Raw genomic sequence first — 8790 nt, 5'->3', positions numbered from 1 at the left:
ATTGATATCATATTATAGGCGTAGTAGTAATATAGTTCGTACTATCTGTACGATCGTCTTATTATAATATCACTGGTTACGATTCTTTTTATTGACTCATCGTTTATGAGAAGCACAATAATAAAGAACAATGCAAACACAAAATTCAATTGTAATATTATTTATACCCGAAAAACAATGTCTGTCAGATACCCACAGTGTGTAGCAGTTATTAGTATAGTTTTAACCATACCATATTATTAATACACCATATATTATAATATGTATGTTATATAGGTAGAATATTAATGATCATTCAATATTCAAGAGTTTGTGTGGATAAGATTATCTAAAAAAAAATTAAAATACGATTTTTTCCACAAAATAATAGTAATACATTTATATTTATATATACCTACTCTTTTGGTGATATACTTCTCATCGTTCAGACATTAAAACGACAAGAACAAAAATTGAACACACCAATCTCACTTGTATACGCATAATTAAATACGAAGAACACCCTACTGCAGTCAATGTGACCAACCTCTCACAATTAAACACAATATATTCTTTTACTGCTCCCTAACCCGCTGCAAGTAACATCCTCTACTATCTACCAACAGTAGAAGAAATACTTGGGCAACATAACACAGACTCAATTCACAGCTTTTTCATGACCATCGGTATCGACACCAAAATTTAAAAATAATATAAAATACCATGTAACCAAAAAAAATAGCTGTGTCCACCCCATATTGTAATACCATTACATAGTTAATCATATAATTATTATTAGTTAATAAATAAATGTAAATGCAGCTGTGTGCTAATGACACAGTTGTTGAACCATCAAAAATAAAAATAAAAACATAAAATCAATACTAAAACTAGTAAATCGACTGTATGGACTAGTTCACATTGATGGGTGCAGGGGGTGTTGGCGGAATTGGCTCGCTAAGTCTTCATTCATAGCCCACTCGGCTTTCTGAGCGAAATTACGTTTTATTAATAAAAAAAAAAATGTGATACATTTTTGATTTCAATGTTTCGCGAATCTATAGTTTGCCAATAAAATAAGTTGATGAATGATGATATTTCGTTGTTATAACTGCAGATCAATAATATTGAATTGTTTGATCTATTTATAACTGAACGGAACTATAGCCATTTTACAATAAAGAATGTGGTTGGGTAACTTACTGGGATTAAATTTTATTTGCAATGTGGTTTATTTCCAATTACATCAGAAAGATATAGGCATAATAGGAATATTATAGCCCGTACTATCTGTATGATATATAATAATATAACTGTTGAAATGTATGCGAAAATAGGTAACATTTCATCGAAATCAGTGTTCAAATATTTTTGGTAGGTGCTTATATAGTAAAAGTAGAAAAATCGACGCTTTCCCCAGGATCAGTTTGTAAAAGTGTATAAATTATTTACCGATGAAATTCCAACATTACAATGCATTTTATCATATAGTGACGATTTTGCGTATCATTTTCGTAAATAGACCAAAAATATAATATTTTGATCTACCTTTCTGAAGTCTAATATATTATGTTCAATATGAGATAATAATATGTGTGTAAATTATTATAATAATATGTTAATTTTATTGTTTTAAAATTATACGTACCTACGTATGTATATATTATTGTCGGTATTGTTGTACTAAACATATATTATATATCCGCTTATAGATTTAATATGTTCCTGAAATGTATACATCTTATATGTATATGTATAGTTATATCACAAGTAGGTAACATTTTTTTTTTAATCTAAATATAAATGATTATTAAGACTTTGGTGTATGAAAACACAATGAGAGATTCTAATTTCAAAGTTCTCATACTATACGTGTGCGCGAATATAATAATAATAATAATAATAATAATAATAATAATAATATGTAAAGCATAATAATAACAGTACATGTAATTAAAAACGAGAAATAAATGTTCGTCGAACAATACACTTTCATAACACCAGTGGGAGTTTACCTCATTCACTGCATATAAATCTCTAATAATTTGAATAAAAGTATGCGGGCAACTTTTAAATTGTAACAGCATTAATATCCATTAAGTTTTGTTTACATTCGGATGTATATCTATGAGGGTGCGTAGAAAGCCCGTGGCCAAATGATATTCATATGCTTCAAAATCACTGGGATGTGTAAACGCCCTAACTCGAATTATATTTTACTATAGGTACCTACGATAATAATAATTACGCTCGTGGTGATGTATAAAACGGAATGTGTTAAAATAATGAAACTCGATGAATGTCTATTTATAATACGAATTTCTATTCGTCATTTTTGTTTCATAAAGAAAACACCTAGAAACATTTTTTTAACAATATTTTTTTTCATTATTTATTCATCGCCAGCAGAAAAAAAGATACGTCCTAATAAGCGGCACAAAAGAAAAAGAAATATTATAACACTATCGTGTCGTCTCGTCATTACGATCGATTCGAGTAATCGATGAACACTATAGCATATATTATAATATTACACTATATTGTCATGCATTACCATACCTAAACGAGATGATCCGTTTTACGTAAAACACCAACTTTTTTGAAAATATGTCTTTTGCATAATTTTAAGTCGTTACTAAACAACGTTTTTGGAAAAAAATTACTATTATTTATCATTAACTTTTTTACTGTTTTAAATGAAAACAATAAAATATGAAATATTTTATTCTCCTATGCAGAATGTTATTCCGAGAATTTCGATCTATAAAAATCAAATTTCGGACGAGTACGAGTCGTATAGTTTAATAGTTACAAGTATTTAAAGTTTTTATGAGTGGAGTTGTGGACCAACATTTTGCGGGGTATCTAGTACCATTTTGCTTTTACTTCGCTCATCTTTACTTTGAATAGGTACTTATAACACATAAACAACTCTTAAATTAATACCATCAACTAAACTATTTGATTGTTGTGTATTGTAGTACTCCAAAAATTTTTCTGCTGTAGAATGATGAATTAAAAATGCACATTGTCGCAAAAAATTTAACGATAAAATAATTGGTTTACCCATATACTATAATATAATATATTATATAAATATAAAAACATTTTATTTTTTAACTACTATTAACATTATGTGGAAAAGGTATTTTCAAAAACATAAATAGTGTTACGTTAAATGGATCATCCGCTAGACGTGATGTTATAAAATGTTGGCCACGTGAAGTATTTTTTTTCTTTTTTACGGTCGAAATCGATGTGACACGGCATCCCACTCTGTATACGTTTATATTATTACCTGTATATAGTAATATTTTTTTTTTTAGCCCAGTTACTGCTTTTACTATAAGTCTATAAATAATGGTATTTCGGTACATTCGACCTAATATTATGATGTAATATCGATATCTGCGCGAGTGCATTATGACGTTATTATTATTATTTTTTGTACATAACGTCCGTATATTTTATACACTTTTGGTTAGGTTTTTATAGAAAATGATATCGTCGGTGCGGAATGATCGCGTAGACAATAACAGTCAATTTTTATACTGGAACATTTCAATTGAGAATAAAATAAAAGTTTTGGTAATAATTCGAAAAGAAACCGATATAGATGTTGCGCTTGTACCACGTATCCTTGTAAATATTTCGACCCATTTTCTTCGTAGAGACGTCAAACTGGAGGCATTTCAAAATATATAGTATAATGGTTGGTTATTACTATTGTTTGTCGATATGTATTCGGTACTTACATTTCGGGAAATGGTCGCGACCGAGAAAATTACTTTCTACCTACCTATTCAATGTATTTGTTTTATTATCTTGTTCCCTATAGTAAAACTTAATTCCATAAAATTGTATAGGATATTACCTTTTATTTCGCCAGAGCGATTTTTCGTTTTTTTTTTTTTCATGATCTTTAAACATCGTGCATTGGTTTTATAAGATTTAAAACATAAGGATTGTAATACTTCTTCACGTACAAACAAACCGCATCATATACAGTAGGTAAATATTATTATTATGTATTGCAGCGCAAAGCTACGGAGAACTCTGTTCGGTATGATATATTTTGTTTTTATTGGACGCGTCGATGCATTTTAATTTGTTACCTACCGATAAATTCCTGCCATACCGTCCATCGTCCATGCGCATTGCACTGTTTATATATGATTTCAGAAATTTAGTAATTTTAGGGTGAAACTCAAACGCGTGTACATTTTTGATCCCGCAGAACTGACAGGTATTCCCTGAAGTCAAAAGTATATTTGTATAATAGAATAATATCGAACCTTAGATTAGGTATATATACCTAAAATGGATGCAACCACATAGCCTATCTCGCCTATGTAAACAATTTGAAGCACATATTAACGTCGAGTCTCTGATTGATATGTGTAATGCATGCGCGAGTATATTCGTCGTATATTTATCACTAATTTTCACTAGTTGTCACTCATGAATTCTCATGGAAGAATAATTCGGTTATTAAAATAAATATGTGACGAGTATACACAGGCGGGCGCAGATGGCACGTTTCAACGAGAGACTCGTCGCTTATACGTGTGGACATGGTTCTATCCATAGAATATGATCTAAGTATCGCACACAAAATGAAGTCTTTACTTAATAATAATGATCTTAAAAAACCTACGCCTGTGGCCATTAGTTATAGTTCGATATTTTATTGTTATATAAAAATATACTTATATTATTAATATAATTACATTAATTAATGTAACCAGTAGGTTGACATTATTATTGACAATTTTTAGTCTGTACGTACATTATACGTACCTATACGTACACCAAGACATATCAATATTTATCACAAGAAAATAGAGGTACCTATACAAATTTGTTTCGAATATATTTTACTGCAAATTTCATTTTATCATCACTAATAATAATATATCGTACTCGCGTGTAACAACGCGCACGCCGTCTTCAATTAAATATCTAAATTGTTATCGTTGGCCGATTTCTGGTATAATCAACGAAGAAGTACTTAGGTAGGTACACGTCTTGATAACATAATAATGGCGGTATTGGCCGGAAGGTCGAGACGTTTTGTATTGAGTACACATCGCGTCCAACATAATATTATATAGATGTGTGCACATTTTATACTTTGGTATTTTATATTTCTCAACTTAATACACTAAATTACTACTATTATAGTACCTATATTATACATTTTTGTATACACTATACATATTTAAAAAATATAAAATGCATGCAATATCGTGTACCTGTGCGTCGAGGTTTTCCTTGACAGATAATAAATCATCAACGTCGTATAGTTTTCGTGTTATCTCATTCTGGACATTGACATACTAATAAGTCTCAAATATACTTATATAGGTCATCCAATCGCATAAAATTATGCTCAAAAACGGTTCCAACGTTAGCCACGACATCGTCTTCGGTCTTTACATTTACAATTTGCTTCAGTATAACTAGTTTTAAAATATTGTAGTATCTTCAAAGCGTTTACTTACTATTATACCTCAGTATTGGTATATTTATCACAGGCCACGGTTTAATTTATTGTGTATTTCAGCCAATGTCTAGTCGTCTTAAATGTTTAATATTATCATAATTAAAGACCGGATTTATATGTTTTTACATATCCGTTACTGGGTTTATGCGGTCTTATGAGAGTAAAAAATGTGGACGGTTCGTTCAATTCTGAGTTTTTTTTTTGCATATTTGAAAATATTTCATGGGTTAGGTAATATTTAACCCATTTAGCATATTTTGGAATATTTTGTAAATTGTGAGAAAAAACATTCATTTATTTTTTAATATTACGGTCCCGGAAAATTTTTTTTTTATAATTTTTATAAAAATAAATTACGCAGTTGTATCATAAGTGGCCGTTCACTAAACATGGTAGCTAATTTTTAAAATTAACAATTTAAAAATTTCAGTCAATTTTAAAAACCTATTAACACAATGGATAGAACCATTCAACAATAAAACATTGTTTTAACAGTGGACAAAAAAAATGAAAAAAATGCATATTAAAGCATATTATATTGATGTTTATTGATTATTTTTGCATATTTTTTAAACTTCTAAGAGAATATAATGAGAATATTTTAATGTTTTCTTTAGATATTAGCATTATATTTGAAGTGTTTGAAGAGAATATAAATCTATCATAATAATAATTATTATAGTATTACTACCTACTATCTACCTATATGTTGGTTGGAAGTCGGAACACCGCTATACTTATTAATTATATACCTATTATATTGAAATGTTTTTTCGTAGAAGCATCGTCAACCAGGTATTATATACCTCCTAACCTACTGACCTAACCGTCCTATAACGTTGCAGACACAACAAAGTTATGCAAATTTATTCCGTTTTTAAAAATGGCGGTGAAACGGTAATGAAACTCGAAAAACGAATATTATGATATAGTTTCGCGCGCGTCGAACAAAACGAAAATTGGCTTATACAATAATATTATTTTATCCTAAGCACGTGTCGTGTTTTCGTACACGATTATCTCGGGAGTAATTATTATTAATAAAGGCATAAACCGTCAACAATGAATTATGAAAATAATATGCCGTTTGAGTGCCTAATACGAGTGGTGTGATTGTGTATTGTGTTTATCTAATATATAAATTAGAGATTAGTATTATTGTATCCAACAATGAATTTGCGTTAACGTAAAAATATTCTTGGTAACTTGCTGAATCCGTTACTATTGTTATTGACTACCGAACAATATTCAATAAAGTGTATATCATAAATATTATATTAATTATTCACATAATAATATACACTTTTATAAATATATTTAAACTTAATTACACTTTTGTCTTGTCCACTTAGCTTCGGTACCTATCCCAAGTATTTGAGAACATTGCATTAAAATCGTAGTGTACTTATCTTAACATGTCTTATTGTATACGTATTGTATACGTGGGCCGCTTTCCAATGCCTATGAGAAATATGAGCAGATTTTTAACTTTATAAACTCGAAACGCAAAAAATGATTTTCCGGAATGATTTTGCTGTTGTTATATACATAATCTAGTGACCTAATGTACCTACTACCTACGGCACTTTGGATAATTTAAAAGATAACATTTTAGTTTTTTTTTTTACTAACGTGTCAATACAAACCCAGCTTATACGTCTTTATATTTATTCATAAAAAGTATAATTTTTTAATTATCACATTTAAAATAACATAATAATAGTTTTTAAACTAATAAAAATAATACTTATGGTTTTTTTTTAATATGATCCTTGAGCAAGAAATTTGTAAAATTTTTTTTTTTTTTTTTTATTGATCTGAGCCCGGCAGCTGAGGCCATTAGCTATTTTTTAGTTTGTAGGTTGTTAAGTTGGTAGGGGGAGGAACACGTATGTGTTTAGTTTGGCAGATTTTTTGATTGGGCACCCGTAGGTATCTGCCATGTCCGGGTGGGGGATGGCGGCACTTGTTCTCCGGACACCGTGACTTGCCCGAAGAAAAATGCCACCCGCGGCCAAGGTATCGAACTCGGGCCGGCTGCGTCGCAGCCGACGCCTTAGTCCGCTCGGCCACTCCGTCCCCAATTTGTATAATTACACGCTGGTAGATTGCGATTTTCCTTATTTGTTTCAGTTCTATCGTTAATTATTGTTCAAAGAATGTAAAAGACATCAGTAAAATTGTATCATTAAATTAATTTTCTAATAAAATTATATTTTAATATGCTATTAAGATACAAGGATTATTATTTGAAAATCTAAACTTGATGTTTATTTAATTTATTAAAAACATTAATATATAGGATGTTAATAATGACAAAAAATAATAGACAGTATAATATATTAAATAATTAAATTAATTACTTTCGAAAATATTTGTTAATGGATTAACATAATTCATAATTTAATAATATATTCTATGTTATATACGATATAACAGATATTTTTCAATATACGTATGAAGATAGTGGCGCTACGGTCTAATAAACGATCAAAATCGTTATTTTATTTTCGGAAAAGCAGCAAATAATTTTCATTATGGTAATACTATTGTAATATACAAATTAAAGACGTTCGCCCTTCGAATAGTTCGTTACTAATTAGTAATTATTACTTTGCTATTTACATACCTGCATAATAAAGTCGCTACACAAACAATCGCACATTATGGTTCACTCGTAAAAATCGAAAGCTACCTTTTCTAACATCTGTTAAAGCGTTATATTATGTTCATTGCCGTTGATAGGTTTTAAGACGTTCGCGTGCTATAATATAAGCGAATAAGTAGTATACTAATATAACAATAATTATGACTGGCACATGATAATGTCCCGAGATAAAATTACGACGTCGCAGCTACAAGAAATGCGCGGACAATAAATGTCGAAAAACTTATGGTTGTAAAATTTTCCACACCCCGGGGTTCCATTTATAACACATACTGTAATATGTAATTTAGCATGTCGTTATACTATTATTGTGTAACAACAGTGGACGGTTATTTTTTTTACAGAATAACAATTGATTATCGTTTGTACAATGACATCAATGTCGATATGTTGCTGTACCTACCTAATATTATTATATTATAGTATGACCTAGGTATTATTTGTATTACTTTTACCTTTGCCAATATTATTATTATTTTGAAAAATTATCTGCGCGTTCTCTCTGGTAATTTGATATTTTGTACTTATCTGTAACCTGCCGGTATTATTAGTGGTACCTAGTATTTTGTAGTTATGTACAGTATGTATAGGTAAGTGTTTCAGAGTCTCAGTAGACATATGATACTCAATGGTTAGG

Source organism: Metopolophium dirhodum, chromosome 4 (assembly GCF_019925205.1).
Source record: "Metopolophium dirhodum isolate CAU chromosome 4, ASM1992520v1, whole genome shotgun sequence".
In the NCBI taxonomy this organism is placed as follows: Eukaryota; Metazoa; Arthropoda; class Insecta; order Hemiptera; family Aphididae; genus Metopolophium; species Metopolophium dirhodum.
Note: the sequence above shows the minus strand (reverse complement) of the source record.